The sequence below is a fragment of the Macaca fascicularis genome, chromosome 18 (assembly GCF_037993035.2).
Source record: "Macaca fascicularis isolate 582-1 chromosome 18, T2T-MFA8v1.1".
Taxonomy (NCBI): domain Eukaryota; kingdom Metazoa; phylum Chordata; class Mammalia; order Primates; family Cercopithecidae; genus Macaca; species Macaca fascicularis.
Window position 1 is genome coordinate 21,225,001 of NC_088392.1, and position 15,979 is coordinate 21,240,979.

General features: G+C 40.4%; 1 long non-coding RNA gene across 1 annotated transcript in view; it reads left to right on the forward strand.

Moving 5' to 3' along the window:
- Nucleotides 1-15,979, forward strand: part of LOC135968310 (uncharacterized) — a 101,669-nt gene that overhangs the window by 43,101 nt on the left and 42,589 nt on the right. The window lies entirely within an intron of this gene.

Below are 15,979 nucleotides of genomic sequence, written 5' to 3' on the forward strand. Positions count from 1 at the left end.
TACAGTTCCACGTGGCTGGGGAGGCCTCACGATCATGGCAGAAGGTGAAAGGCACATCTCATGTGGCAGCAGGCAAGAGAAGAGAGCTTGTGCAGTGAAACTCCCCTTTATAAAACCGCCAGATGTTGTGAGACTTATTCACTCTCATGAGAACAGCAGAAGAAAGATCTGCCCCCCATGATTCAATTACCTCCCACCAGGTCCCTCCCGTAACACGTGGGAATTCAAGATGAGATTTGGACACAGCTAAACCATATCAAGGAGTCTGCAGGAGCAGAGGGTGGGGTACCATAGGGGAGAGCTTTCCCTCACTAATCGCCCAGGGCTCCCCTTCACCGCCCAGGGTTGGGCTCAGAGAAACCCCAGTGAAGGTGTGTGGAGCATCATCAGGCCTGTCTCACAAGCCAGGTGCCTCATCTCTGCAGCTGAGAGCAACCCAAGATAGGTGGATCAGAAGGAGCAGTCAAAGGCCTAAACTCAGCAACTGACTTTATTTCCCTCTTGGAAGATGTGGATTTACTCCCTTCTCACGTGGGTAGCCCAATTCGTTTATCATTATTTCTAAAACAGGCCAGAGGGAGAAATGTCACATTCCCATTTTATAGACTTGGAATTAAATATAAAACTGCTTAGCTTTACAAAGGAAGATGCTGTTCTCTTAGCCACCACGGTAATGATTTATAGAGGAGACACTATACCTAAATATAAACAATGAGAATAACAACAAAGGATAGTTTATTTAGCTGATTCTGCTTCTTTATCAGAGATTATGAGAATCTTGACTGTTTATTTGCTTTCATAATGTAATTTGTGCTTTTCCTTATTCATTGCATGTCCTTAAGGCCATGTTGTTTCTAGCCTTTTATGACCCTTAAGGAGGACAGAAAGTTATGAGACTAGCATTTTCCAAAATGTGTTCCAGTAGATGTTGTGGGGTGGCAGGGGGAAAAGAAAAATTATGTGGTCAAATACATTTGGGAAACATTAGGTTCAATAAATTTAAACAGGTTCTTTTGTTACCTAATCTATAATATGCCACGTGTATTACAAATCTCCAGGAGTGGCCTATAGCATGCAGTGCTTGCAAAACTTTTCTGTAAAACTCATTTTTAAAGGACCAGCTTATGGGACAAGGAGGCTAAGTGCCAACAGAACATACTTTAAGAAAAGCAAAATTAGACTAAAAGAAGCAACAAAGCCTATTACTTTAGTTTGCTGAACGTTAGTGAGCTTGAGTAAGTTGACAGACTTCAGCTGTAACATATTTAAATCTGGTATGTTAAAGAATGTGTTGATTTCAAAATGCAGTAGAAGACTAGGATGTACTGCCAACAAAGAAGTGTCAGTTGCTTACTAATGAGTTAAAAGAATTGCATTGGTCATACTGATTCAAAACCGTTTTGAGTTTTCCTATGAGTATAACGAAGCTGCACTATTGCTTTAAACTTATAAAAATATTGAAGATATGAAATTCAATAAATTTCTTGGCCTGGATTTCAAATTTCAATAAAGGGATTTGAGCAGCAATATAATCAATAATTGAAGTAAAAATTTCTGTATTAAGAGAATAATCATGCTGCCATCCAAAAAAAATGTCCTTAAAGGCTGGGTGCAGCAGCTCAGGCCCATAATTCCAGCACTTTGGGAGGCTGAGGTGGGAGAATCACTTGAGGCCAGGGGTGCAAGACCAGCTTGGGCAACATAGTGACACCCTATCTCTACAAAAATGAAAAAATTTAGATGGGCATGGTGATTGCACCACTGCCCTCCAGCCTGGGTGACAGAGTGGGACCCTGTTTCAAATAAAAGTAGTCCTTAAAGATCACAACAGGTAGAATGTGTTAGTTGTAGTTCTCCAGAGAAACAAACAATAGCGTATGCGGTGAGGGGATGAGGTGGGAAATGCAGAGAGAGAGAGAGAGAGAGAGAGAGAGAGAGAGAGAGAGAGAGAGAGAGATGGAGACAGAGAGAGACAGAAAAATACTAATTTTAAAGAACTCTCTCATACAACTGTACAGGCTGACAAATCCACAATCTGCAGGGTAAGCTGGTAGGCTGGAGATCCAGGGAAGACTTGATGTTGTAGCTTGGGTCCAAAGACAGTCTACTGATGGAATTTTCTCTTTCTGGGGGGTAGTCAGTCTTTTTCCTATTAAGGTCTTCAACTGATAGGATGAGACCCACCCATATGCTGGAAGGTAATCTGCTTTACTCAAAGTCTACTGATAGAAATGTTAATTTCGTCTAAAAAATAGCTTCTCAGGAATATCTAGACTACTGTTTGACCAAATATCTGGGTACTGTGGCCTAGCCAAGTTGGCACATAAAATTAGCTGTTACAATGACTTACGGTATAAACCGCCAAAATTATGTAAGCTTAAAATTATCTGCATCAACATCCTATTGGGACTCTAAAATATCTTAAAAATTAAGAATAAATCAATTAGTGAAAATATTCTGTGAATCAGCCAGCTATTCTATTGCAATCATTTAGACCAAGGGTTGACAAAATATGACCTATGGGCCAACTCCAGCTGTGTTTTCATATGGCCCCTGAGCTAAGAATGGTTTTTGCATATTTTAAATGGGAGAAGTCAACAGTAGAATAATATTTCATGACCCATGGAAATTATATGAAACTCAAATTCCAGTGTCCATCAAAAGTTTTATTGGAACATGGACAGCTACACTCATTTGTTTACGAGTTGTCTGTGGTTGTTTGGGACTATATTGGCGGGGTTAAATAGTTGCAACAAAGACCATATGGTCCCTAAGGCCTAAAATATTTACCATTTGACCCTTTACAGAAAAAGTTTGCTGATTCATGATTCAAATAAAGTAACTGATAGAATAAATTTTTACTATGCTACTAGACTGAATTGGCATCCTATTATAGCCTGAAAAAGACATTTGTGTAGGATGACAGTAGCTTTAATAGGTTATTTGCAACAGCAAGGGATGATACCTACCTTCTGTAGAATAAGCTTCCAAATACTCTTTTAATGTTATAGACTCTATGCTTTTCCTTTGGGTTAAGTAGGAAGGAGTCTCCCCCTCCTCTGTTAACAACCTGAAAACAAATATAATCATCACATCGGATCTGAATCATATTCCAATATATTCAAGAATATTTGAAAATATTCAATTCACTTAGAAAGTATTTGAGAAGTTACAATTTTAAAGTGGTGTGCTGGAATTTGCTAGAATCTTGCTGACAGTCATCTCAAGAAAGCGATTGCAATGAGTGAAGTTCCCTCTCATGGGTCACCACACAATGGACCCCTGAGAAGAACCTTCCAATTTCTTAAAAGACAGAGCATTTCCCCTAAACCTGGGTGCTAAAGGCTTGTGGAGACATGGGCAGCCTTCTGGGATAGTTTAAAGCTTAGAAGAATTTCTGAAACTGGGGTGTACTAGCTATGAAGTTTCTGTTTTGTAGTGATAATTAGCATTGAAAGACATTATTGGAGAGTAATATTTTGTCAGTGATTTTCAAGGTGGGTCCAGATAACTATAAGGAATTGATCATAATCTCAGCAATTTACAAGTCTTTTGTTCAGCCATTAAAAGGAATCTGTGTTACTTTTGTTTAATATACTGGCTCACATGGTTGCATCTTTGGGACAGGACCAACTGAATACATTTGAACTGTTTGAGATAAAAGAACTTCTCCCACTAAATCAACCTTCTTAGGGCCACGTTTCTCCACCTGTGGCAATGGACCCTGATCCAGAAAGTAAGCTCCTTGCCCTTCCTTAAAGAGACAATGCACGGAAAGTATTTGGCTCGGTGCCTGACCCATATTGAATGCTCACTAAAAATTAATAATGAGCATTGTAATCTACTTTATTAATAAAATTAGTATGTATTTGAAACAAGTGTGGGGAATGTGTGTGTGAGAAACATTATTATTATTTATTGTCTCTAACAAGTGCAGTTCCTAGTTTCATTCTCTAAAGCAAGAATATAGAGAAAGGGACAAGGGCACTCAGAACTAGAACAGGTTGTTCTCAATGACCTATCCTCATGCCTATTAATATAGGGATGAGGTATGATGTAAACAAATGCCACAGCAGATGCAGTAATTGAGGAAGTAAAGGGAACTGGAGAACCACTGAGCTGGGAGTTGGGAGACATGACGTCCAGTCCTGGGTCTCCTACTCACTGTAACCATGAGCAAGTCACCGTCTATCACTGGGCCTCGTTTTTCTCATCTATAGAATAAAGGATTTGTACAAGATGACTTCTCTGATCTAGCCATGAAACTCTGATATACTGAGAGGTGATTACAAGAGCAGAGAATGGTTACATTCCCATGTTTATATGTACTGGGAGATACAATAATAAGATATATTGGACTATTGGAAACAGTCCAATATATCTTATTACTGTTGTTGGTGCAAAAGTAATTATGGTTTTTGCCATAGGAAGTAATGATGAAAACTGTGATTTCTTTTGCACCAACCTAATATATGATATTTGCCTGGCACACAGTAATAATCATAAGAGCTAATAGTTGAATGCTTCCTAGGAGCTAGGCACTGTGTGAAGGACTTTATACAATTTACTTATACAAAGCTTACAACTAACCTAGGAAGAAATCTTATCCATGTTTGCCAGATAAGGAAACTGAGGCACAGTAACTTGAATAAGTGTCAAAGTGCTGGGATTACAGACGTGAGCCACCATGACTGGCCTTAAGTATCTTGTCTATACAACTCATAAATGATAAAGATAGATAAGTGGATGTTCAAAAAATTATTGGTTGAATAAATGAGTGAATGAATGAACAGGTAAAAGAGAAAACCAGGCTTTTATTGGCCCAGATATTTTCTTCCAGTCTAGCTGGGCAATGTGAACAATCAGTATAATTACAGCCTGAGTGTCTCTTATCCTTCTTGGCCGCCTGAGAAAGCAGGCTCTTTCCAGGTCAAGCAAAACCTTCTCTTGAGCTAGGTCTCCTAGATTCTGAGTCACAAGTCTATCAGAACTGCAGCCGTTATAGGATGGCTCTATTATTATGACTCAGTTCTTTCAGGAGTTATGACACAAAGATTGTTTTCTTTTTTGAGTATCTTGAAAATGCCAGGTGGCATTTAGTTATTTCTTAAAATGAATTATTTATTTTGCTTTAAGCAATTTGTGATTCAAGAAATTCTAAAGTTTATCATTTCTTTCTAAACCTTTTTGTGTTCATATACTCCAGAAAGAATGATTTCCTTGTTATGTCACTTGTAGCTGAAAATAAGTTTGAACAGGCCATGCTGAATATTCAATTATATATGAGCAGTTTTTCAAATTCCAGTCTCCTTATTGGTGGCCGATGGCAATAGCACTTACTTGATGTGGTCATCGTAGAAGGGAGGTGAGTCACAAATAAACTGTCTCATGGAAGAAATGACTAACATTACAATATGTACCAGTGCCCAGGAAAGAGGGAGAGAGAGAGAGATGAAAGAAAAGAAAGAAAGGAGGGAGGAAAGAAGGAAGAAGGAAAGAAGGAGGGGGGGATAGTGAGGGGACTCAAACCCTCAAGCAGATAACTGTGAGACTCTCTTGTCCCAAGTTCTTAACCAACTGACATTCCCAGAAAGCCTTTTGGGCTCAGCCCTTTACCACTATTCCACTTACATGGAAACCAGTAGAAGCTCAGGTTATACTGCCTCAATGCGAAATGGGGTCTCTGGCCAGATTTGTATGTCATACCAAGAAATACAGACCAGAGTTAAATTGCAGTGGGTTCTTTTTCTCTACTAGTGAAACAGAGATCCCAGTTCAAAGTCTAGCTTAACACCTTGGATAGGTCACTTACTAGGTAGTCTTAGTGTTCTCGTGTGAAATGAAGATGACACAGAGATAATGGTCTTAGCATAACAGAAGCATAATCAGGTGTTTTTTCTTTTTTTTTTTGTTTTTTGCATGACAAGTTAAGAGACACCTAGACAAACTTTTCTGAGGAAAGTGTCCAGAATGGTGAGGGGATGTGTTTGAAGAACACCATATGTGATGTTCATGTGAAAGAATCCATATGTGTTTGAAGAAACTGAACATGGCCACCTTGAACAAAACCACTTTAGAATACATGATAATTGTCTTTATTCTAAGGGCTATTACAAGAAAAAGAGATTAAGTTATACAACTTGGGTCAAGGAGTGGATGTGACAAGAAGCAAGGTTTTGATTTATTTCAAGAAAGACTTTTTCAACAATAAGAGGTGTTTTTGTTTTGTTTTGTTTTTGTTTTTTAAATGATGTGCTCAGATCATGGAAGGTGAATATCCTGTATGTGGAGATACCTAAATAAATGCTGAATGACCACTTACAAGTGTATTCAGGCTACAAATCAGAGATGTGATTGGAAGAGATCAAGTCTTTCTTCAAACTAGAAATTCTAATTTTCTGTAACTGCCCTAATTATTAAAATACAAATTATTTGATTAAAATATGAATTAATGTGTTAGAAAAAACTTGAAAAGTTGAATGTCAGATGATGTCAATGATGACAACATGAGCAGCAAGAGAGCTTTCCAAACTCCTTTTCATATATAGTGGTGCCTTGCAGTAAAAGTTGAATGAGTAAAAACACAATCTGTAAAAGCACAATACATCTTACTGGCCGGGCGTGGTGGCTCACGCCTGCAATCCCAGCACTTTGGGAGGCCAAGGAAGGTGGATCACCTGATGTCAGGAGTTCGAGACCAGCCTGACCAATATGGTGAAACCCCATCTCTACTACAAATACAAAAATTAGCTGGGCATGGTGGCACGTGCCTATAGTCCCAGCTACTCAGGAAGCTGAGACAGGAGAATTACTTGAACCCAGGAGGAAGAGGTTGCAGTGAGCCGAGATCACGCCACTGCACTCCAGCCTATGTGACAGAGCGAGATTGCATCTAAAAAAAAAAATACATTTTACAATTTACATTAGCACCTCAGGAATTTAGAATTATCACCCCTTAAAAATGAAATACTTAGATATAAATTTAACAAAATACATGTAAGATTTATATGAAGAAAATTACAACATTTCTGGGAAAAAAATCAAAGACCTACTTAAATGAAGAGACAATCCATGTTTATGGATAGAAAGACTCAATATTGCCAAGATGTTGGTTCTTCCTAAATTCATCTATAGATTCAATGCAATCTCAATCAAGACCTCAGTGAGTTATTTTCTGGATATTGACAAACTGACTTTAAAGTTTATACAGAGGCAAGAGACCCCTAATAGCCAACTCAATATTGAAGTAGAAGGAGAAAGTTGGAGGACGACATTACCCAACTCATAAGACTTACTATAAAGCCACAGAAATGAAGACAGTGTGGTATTAGTAAAGGAGCAGTTAAGTAGATTAATGGAACAGAATAGAGAGCCCAGAAGTAGACCCACACAAATGTAGTCAACTGATCTACAGCAAAAGAGTAAAGACGTTACAGTGGAGAAAAGATAGTCTTTTCAGCAAATGGTGCTAGAACAATTAGACTTCTATATGCCAAAAAAAATTACACACAAATCTTACCTTTTTCACAAAATTGAACCCAAAATGGATCATAAACCTAAATGTGAAATGCAAAACTATAAAACTCTTAAAAGATAACATAAGAGAAAATCTAGATAACCTTGGGTATGGTGATGATGTTTTAGGTACAACACCAAAGAAAGAATAACTCCATGAAAGAAATAATAAAATGACTTTATTAAAATTAAAAATTTCTGCTCTGCAAAAGATACTGTCAAGAGAATTAAAAGACAAGCCACAGACTGGGAGAAAATATTTGCAGAAGACATATCTGATAAAGGATTGTTTTCCAAAATATACAAAGAACTCTTAAAACCTAATAAGAAAACAACCCAGTTAAAAAATGCACCAAAGATCTTAGACACCTCACCAAAGAAGGTATATATGGTAAACAAGCATATGAAAAGATGTTCCATATCATATTTAATCAGAGACACGCAAATTAAAACAACAGTGAGGTACCACTACACACCTATTAGAATGGCCCAAATCCAAAATGCTTATTATGGAAAGGATAGAGGGCAGTAAGAATTCTGATTCATTGCAGATGAGAATGCAAAATGGTACAGCCACTTTGGAATACAGTGTGGCAGTTTCTTACGAAACTAAACATAGTCTTACCATACCATCCAGCAATTTATTTCCTTAGTATTTATCCAAATAAGTTGAAAACATAGGTCCACACAAAAACCTGCACGTGGATGTTTATAGCAGCTTTATTCATAATTATCAAAACTTGGAAACACCTAAGATACAGGTGGGTGGATAAACTGTGGTCCATCCAAACAATGGAATATTATTCAGTGCTAAAATGAAATGAGCTATCAAGCCATCAAAGACTTGGAAGCAACTTAAATACACACCACTAAGTGAGAGAAGTCCGTCTGAAAAGATTACATACTGTATGATTTCTAGTATATGATATTCTAGAAAAACCAAAACTATGAAGACAATAAAAAGATCTGTGGTTTCTGGTGGTTAGGGAAAGGGGAGGATACATAGGCAAAGCACAGGATATTTTTAGGGTAGTCAAGCTATTCTTTCTAATACTTTAATGGGAGATACATGCCATGATACGTTTGTCCAAACCCGCAGGATATACAGCGCCAAAAGGGAACCCCAATGTAGATTACAGACTTTGGGTAATAATGATGTGTCAATTAGGTTCATCGATTACAACAAATGTACCACTCTGGTGAGAGATGTTGATGGTTGGGGAGGCTGTGCATATGTGAAGGCAAAAGTATATGAGAACTCTTGTGTTTTTCTACTCAATGTTGCTTTAACTAAAAACTGCACTAAAAATAAAATCTAAAAATAATAAACAGCAACTATCACTGTTGCTTTTGCTAGAAAAGAATTCTATGCAAAAAGAAAATTAAAGCTAAAGCTTTTAACTACCAGAAAGAGATTGCCTCACTTTTTTCTGACCCTGTGCCCATCTGTATTTTAGAATTTTGTTAGAGGGAAAAAGATGGAAAGATAAGATGAGAGAAAGGGAAGAGCAATGTAGCAAAAAGACTAGACTCAATCTCCCTATACAAAAAAGGAGTCATGGTTCTTATCTTTTTCCTGTAGTCCCGTGGTGAGCAGTTATGGGACTCAGAAATGTGCCTAGAAGATGACTGTGAATATTCTCTGTATCTGATGGGGAAGAAAGCTCCAGAGCACCTAGGACTGAGCAACCCTCACTTAGAATTCCCTGCTCAGTACCAACGAAATGAGACCAAGAAGGCATTCTATAGAGAGCTGGGCTAGTGATTGACCAGGCACAGTGGCTCATGCCTGTAATCCCAGCACTTTGGAAGGCCAATGCGGACAGATCACTTGAGGTCAGGGGTTCAAGACCAGCCTGGCCAACATGGTGAAACCCCATCTCTACTAAAAGTACAAATATTAGTTGAGCATGGTGGTGTGTGCCTGTAATCCCAGCTACTTGGGTGACTGAGGCACAATAATTACTTCATCCCAGGAGGCAGAGGTTGCAATGAGCTGAGATTCTGCCACTGCACTCCACCCTGGTGACAGGAGTGAAACCCTGTCTCAAGAAAAAAAAAAAAAAAAGGCTTGGCTAGTGATGGTTCTTAGATTATCATAACTCTTGAGTTATTCAGCCTGTCCATGTTGGTTTCAAGTAAATATGCGTTTTATACATATGGTCAAAATATGAACACACACTTTAGTGCTGGAAGCATTTTTTATTTCAACAGATTTACTCACCATTAAGTAACCTATGTGTCACCAGCCTTGTCCTACAATCAGAGTTCACATTTACCACAGAATGATGAGTACACTTGGAATTACTCAACTGGGGGCATTCTTAAAAAAAAAAAAAATGACATTTCATTTATATTGTGTCCAAGGTTTTTTTCTTACTTAAAATTTCAGACTATTGTTTCTTGATGCCCTGTTGGATAATTTTGCTTGCTTGGCTTACCTAGAAAAGTACATCAAACAGAGTGGATAGTGGTCTCCATTACATTTTCAACAAGTTTTTATTCTGAGGATGATTAAGAGTATGACCTAATGTCCTGTCTGACCATTTGAATGGGAGGTCAAACTGTCAAATATGATTCCCGGGAGCTCCTCAGAGGTAAAACTTTAAATACAGAGAGATCAGGAAGGAAAGGAACCTCAGAGACCCAGCTCTGTTCTCCTCAGGGAATAATCACCAGCAACTTCAGAAATCCAAGGAAAATCCCCAGGATTGCCCTGGAGATGTGTAAAAAGAGTTAATATACAATACAAAGGGTTAAAGCAGCCTTCATTCATATTTTCCAAATGAGGAAATATGTGATTAAGAAGTAGTTCAAGCTGTTCAAGGAATCTGAATCTACGAGAACCCAGAGTGAAGAAATATAGAATATTCCTTTCAGATAGAGTAAACTATGATGAGGAATGAAAATCTAGTAAATGCTCATGATAACAGAACAACAGTATTCTGGAATATTAAGCCAACGGTCCAGGAATTCTAGTCTCCCTCCTGTGTGATTACTTGCAATCCTCTTCCGTAAGAGTGGACATAAATAGCACATAAACAGAGTGTCTGAGGAATTGAGAAGCAGATGAGAAAGGAAAACTTACGGTGAGGTCCTTCCCAATGGCACAGAGACATGCTTTAATCATCTTCTATGTGAGAGTGGAGGGTAAAGTGAAGTGTGGGGGTATTGATTTTACATCATCCCTAATGCTGTCTGCACAGGACCTGGGACGGCCTTGACAGAGGTGAGAGGGAGGAGAAATGGCAAGCTTTTAGCTCCCATTTAGTGTCCCAGTGGAAAGTGGCTCCCAGAGATCTCCTAAGGAGGTTGTCTTTGAGAGGACAGCCCTCATCCACTCCAGCTCTCCCCAACTGAGGCCACAGAGAATCCTTCAGATCGTTCCTATTCCCCATTTCCAGAAGGAAAAGAAATGCGGATGTCCTAGCTGAGATTAGGACATAGATAGTCATGCAGAGATGGATTCAGAGTGAATAAAATCCCATCGAATTTTTCTCTGTCTCAAGACTTTTCTCCTCCCATGAGCTAGCAGGGCAATTTTACAGTGTCATGACTACAACCACATGGCATTTGATACTCCAGAAGGGAAGCAGTGGAGAAGATGGAGAATGGAAGTCAAGAGTTCAGCCAAGACATTCAAAAGTGAGAAATACTTCCCAGCTGCCCTGAACCGCTTTGAGGAGTCAGTGGCTATCAACACCTTGGGAAGTTCTAGCAGCTTCCACACAAGAGGCCCCAGCAACAATCCCCTCAGTAAATCCAGGGCCAGTCAACAGTCACTCAGAGAGCACTTGTTCCAAGTCACTGGGCTAGGCCACGTCACTGCTCAGAAGCCTGTAGAATACACAGCTATGAAAAATGACATCTCAAGGCTGTAGGTGTTAAGTGGCAAAGGGCTAATACAGAGGTCTGTGGATTTTCAGAGCAGGAGACAACCAATGAGAGACTCTTGAGTTCCTATCCTTCAATTTCAGGCTAAGTGGGTGCTCCAGTAATCTCTTTGGCCTTGTCCCAAAGGCTTAAGATAGAGATACAAACCCGGTCTACATTATGTAAACCAGGATCATGTGCTCACTGCAAAACCAGTCATGCAGAGTCTATAGTGGTAGATGTAGGCAGTTTTCTGAACATGGCAGTGATTAATTGGAGGAGAGGGGAGGCAGCCAAGAGAGCATGTTTTCTTTACTGATTCTTCTTTTTAAAAATATTTATTTATTTATTTAGAGACAGGGTGTCACTCTGTTGCCCAGGCTGGAGTGCAGTGGCATGATCATAGTTCACTGCAGCCTCAATATCCTGGGCTCAAGCGATCCTCTCTCCTCAACCTCCAGAGTAGCTGGGACCACAGGTGTGCACAACCACACCTGGCTAATTTATTTATTTATTCTGTGGGGATGGGGATCTCACTGTGTTGCCCAAGCTGGTCTCAAACTCCTGGCCTTAAGCAGTCCTCCTGCTTCAGTCTCCCCAAGTGGTGGGATTATAGGTGTGACCCACTGAGCTTAGCCTTTATTAATTCCTAAGGACCACCTGCCTTTTCTATGAACCTATTGTGGTTGTTAGGGTCATAGAACTAAGTTAGCAATGAAAAAGACTGTGGTAACTTATTGAGCACCTAACTGTCTGCCCAACTTCAGTGACTGAGAGAAAAAATGTAGATATTTGAGGAAACTTTATAGTCTAATTTGGAACTTACGATCTAGTTTGAAACATTAGATGAACATATAAAAGAACTTGATAGTTGCAGGGCAAGCGGGAGTGTATGAGGTAGTGTTCGAGGCTGAAGAAGTGAGATGGTTAGGGAATAAGACACGCCAAGAAGAGGAGCTTGGGTTAGACACACAAGATTGGGTCATATTTGGGATCTGCCTGCCTGGCAAAGTCAAAGGCAAGGAATTTTTGTGTGTGGTGCATAGAGCAATCGACCTAAAAGAACAGATGTTTTGATATTGAGGAGTAATTGGAAAAAGAGATGGCAGGACTGTAGTTAGGAAGGTGGGTTTAAAGTCAGGTTTGGATCCTAATGCTATTTCCTTGTAGCTGTGCGATATTGAGGAAGTTATTTAGCTTCAGAGTCTCAATGGCCTCATCTATAAGATGGAGCTACATGCCTTATCAGGCTGTGAGAAATAAGAGAGACAATCTGGTCAGGCACAGCGGCTCATGCCTTAATCCTAGCACTTTGGGAGGCTGAGGTGGGCAGATCACCTGAGGTCAGGAGTTCAAGACCAGCCTGGCCAACATGTCAAAACCCCCTCTCTACTAAAAATACAACAGGCGTGGTGATGCATGCCTGTAATCCCAGCTACTCAGGAGGCTGAGGCAGGAGAATCACTTGAACCCAGGAGGCGGAGGTTGCAGTGAGCCAAGATTTCACCACTGCACTCCAGCCTCAGTGACAGAGTGAGACTCCATCTCAAAAAAAAAAAAAAAAAAAATCTATTTTAAGTGCCTAGCACAGTGCCTGGACTTGTAAACTTGCAACAAATACAGCTCTTGTATTTTTTAAATTTATATGAGGGTAGGACCTGTGTCTGTCTTGTCTGTCATTGTTTCTTAACACAGCACATAGTATGTCAATGTACATTTTAAAATGAATGAACAGAAGACATGAACGAGCAAAGAAACACAAGTGAGCATACTCATAATAATCTCATTACCAAGAGGACCAAGTTTCTTTAATCCAGTTGCCATATTTATTTAGATAGAGTTTCCTTGGGAGTATTTCCTTCTTGGGTCATGGGAAAAGCAAGCAAACAAAACCCCAAGAACCTGATATCTCACTGATGGCATTACAATTAAAAAGAAGATTATCCAAAGTAATTATGTATGGTAACGTTATCATGTTAAAATAAATCTGATTATTCATTTGTAAAAGTTCAATGAGTGTTCAGGTTTCTCTATAGAAAAACAACAAATATCTCTGCCCTTTATATAAAGTGCTAGTTAATTTGTTCAGGCCCATAATAGAGAATGCTGTGGCACAATTCTAAGAACATTATTTTTTGCTGATAAATGATGCCCCATAATTATGATTAATTACAATTGCTTAAAAATCGATGTAACAGTCAATTTAGCAGGTTAGTTTATTGTGACATAAGTTAACTGGATTTTGGTGATTTAAGTCTGACTCTGAGCATGCAGTTGCAATATTTTATGTAGCATCTGACATAGAGATAAATGGATTTTGTCAGGAAGCCAAGAGAACAAGTATTAATAATATTCTCTTCACACTCATTGAGGGCTTCCTATGTGTCAGGTATTTGTAAGAGCTTGAATGGTATTCACTAATTTAATCTCCACAACTCTATAAAGTAGGTAATTTTATCATCCTCATTTTACACATGGAAAAATAAGGCACAGAGCACTTAGGTAACTTGCCCAGGAGCATCCAACTAGCTCAGCAGCAGAGCTGGGATTCAAAGCCAGGCATTCTGACTCCTGAGTTCACACTCGAGGGCTGTGATTTGTCAGATACTGAGATAGAATAGAAATGGTACACAGCTCCTCTTTCACATTTTTTTTCTTTTTTCTTCTTCTCTTGTCCCACTAATCATAAAGCCCACACCACTACCTCACTGGCAATATACCAATATTCCTGCTAACCCCAAGGCTTTAGTTGTACAAAGCAAATAGCCATTCTTCCGTGCTCTCATAATGTTTAACCATACCTTTTACTTAAAGAATTTTAGGAACTGGCCTTTGGAAATCTAAATATCAAACCAAGGTTATGGAGTGTCCTACTTCAGGCAGCAATGCTCGACAATGATTTGCAGCATTGTTGCTGCTGGCCAGACCACCAGGTGGTCCATTACTCAAGATAACTCTTGTGGCTGGGCATGGTGGCTCATGCCTGCAATCTGAGCACTTTGGGAGGCTGAGGCAGGAGGATTGCTTGAGCCCAGGAGTTTGAGACCAGCCTGGGTAATGTAGCAAGACCTCATCTCTACAACAACAACAAAAATCAAAAAATGAGCTGGGTGTGGTGGCACATGGCTATAGTCCCAGCTACTATGAAGGCTAAGGCAGGAGGATCGCTTGAGCCTGGGAGTTCTAGACCACTGTGGGCAACATAGCAAGACCTCATCTTTATAACAAAAACAATAAAATAAAAAATTATCCCAGTGTGGTGGCACGTGCCTTTTAGTCCCATCTACTTGGGAGGCTGAGGTGGGAGGATTGCTTGAGGCTGGGAGGTTGAGCCCTGCTCACACTGCTGCACTCCAGCTTGGGTGACAGAGAAAGACCCTGTCTCAAAACAATAATAGCCATCACAACCAGACATGTTGACTGCATACCCTATCCCTCAGGTGCTTTGACCAGTCCGCCTGCATACTTTACCCCTGATGTCAATTCCCACACTTGGCTTAAGAAATCCTTCCCGGCTTTTCCATGGAGTCAACTAGAGAGTCAGTCCTTGCATCTCTGCTGTCTCCCTTGTACTCAAGACAAGCGCTGAAATAAAAACCTGGTCTGGGAAATTTGCTTGGCCCCAGGTTAATTTTATTACTTGGGGAAAACCAAAGGCCTGTGATCTGTAACAGATTCTCTGATGAGCTAGCCAGGAGCACGATACGTAGAAACCGTTTTCCTTCCAGGAATGGGAGGCTTGTGAGTTAGTGGGACAGCCAGACACATTTCCTTTACGGCTGATGGGCGGCCGCCTGAACTATTGGCTCAGCATCACTGCAACTGGCGTTTTCTTTCCAGGGGCTCCTCGCTGGCCCCCAACCTGAGACAATGCTTTCCCTCACCTCCTGTCCGCTATCTGTGGTATCTTTCTTTTTTCTTCTTCTTCCTTCCTCCTTCCCTGCTTTCGCTTTTCTTTTTTATCTCTTTCTTCCCTCCCTCCCTCCCTCCCTCCCTTCCTTCCTTCCTTCCTTCCTTCCTTCCTTCCTTCCTTCCTTCCTTCCTTCCTTCCTCCCTCCCCTTCCTCCCTCCCTCCCCTTCCTCCCCTCCCCTCCCCTTCCTCCCCCCCCCTCCCCTTCCGCCCCGCCCCGCCTTCTCCCTTTCTTTCTTTTGAGATGGAGTTTCGCTCTTTCACCCAGGCTGGAGCACAGTGGTGCGATCTTGGCTCACTGCAACCTCCGCCCCCTCCCCTCCCCCACAACAGGGTTCAAGCTATTCTCCTGACTCAGCCTCCGGAGTAACTGGGCTTATAGGTGCCCGCCACTGTGCCCGTCTAATTTTTGCATTTTTAGTAGAGACGGGGTCTCACCATGTTGGTCAGGCTTATCTCAAACTCCTGACCTCAGGTGATCCACCTGTCTTGGCCTCCCAAAGTGCTAGGATTATAGGCATGAGCCTCTGCGCCTGGCCTGCTTACACTTTTCATTAACTTCAGTGGCACAGCCTGAATAGACATCTATAGAGGATGGATTGAAATGGCTGATTGGTTCGACCGGTAGAAACCTCTGCCTGGCACTCTGACTTTGGCTTCTGTAATCTTCTTTACGTCTTC